This window comes from Trachymyrmex cornetzi, unplaced genomic scaffold (genome assembly GCF_001594075.2).
Source record: "Trachymyrmex cornetzi isolate Tcor2-1 unplaced genomic scaffold, Tcor1.1 scaffold641, whole genome shotgun sequence".
Taxonomy (NCBI): domain Eukaryota; kingdom Metazoa; phylum Arthropoda; class Insecta; order Hymenoptera; family Formicidae; genus Trachymyrmex; species Trachymyrmex cornetzi.
The window spans coordinates 589,351-590,109 of NW_017299961.1; the positions used below are offsets into that span (position 1 = coordinate 589,351).

A 759-nucleotide genomic window follows, 5' to 3' on the forward strand; every position below is an offset into this window, starting at 1 on the left:
ACGCGGGCGCCGACTCTGATAAACTAATTATTTTGCATGTGTTAGAGTTAGCAACAAAATCGGAAATGGATATATTTCGATAGTATACGTTACAAGGAACATTTTGGTACCAAAAACTTCCGAGCAACAAATTCTTTAAACAATCTTTTAGTGAATAAAGTGCTCGGCGCGGGCGCCGACTGGGATAAACTAATTATTTTGCATGTGTTAGAGTTAGCAACAAAATCGGAAATGGATATATTTCGATAGTATACGTTACAAGGAACATTTTGGTACCAAAAATTTCCGAGCAACTAACTTTGTACATGTATCTTTTAGTCATGACGGTGCTACGTGTGACGATGTAATTTTGTTAATTTATGGATATTTATTTAACAAATGAATTTTTTTGATGTTTCTTTGCACTATTCTTGAGCAACAAAAAAGCAACAAAATCTGGTGTACTTGTTTTTTTGATATTGCAGCTCTATATCCGTTTTTGACTATGGGGGGGTCCAGCTTTCTATTAAGCTGGACCCACCCATTTTTTATTTTTTTTTACTGCGGAACGGTTGGAGCAACAAAATTCTTTCTGGAGCAACAAATTAGCAACAAAAGAGCACTAAATTTTTCAATATGTCTGGACCCGATTTGCGCTGGTGGGGGGTCCAGCTATAGGGGTAGTTTTAATACAATTTTAAATTACACTTTACTATGTCTTGTATTTTCGATGGACTCTCACAACATGATTCCGACTTAACTTTTACTATGGTAATACTA

At 35.6% G+C, this 759-nt stretch overlaps 1 protein-coding gene across 1 annotated transcript in view; it reads left to right on the plus strand.

Annotated features, from left to right (window-relative positions):
* The window catches only part of Galk (N-acetylgalactosamine kinase), a 19,890-nt gene that overhangs the window by 10,994 nt on the left and 8,137 nt on the right, over positions 1-759 (plus strand). The window lies entirely within an intron of this gene.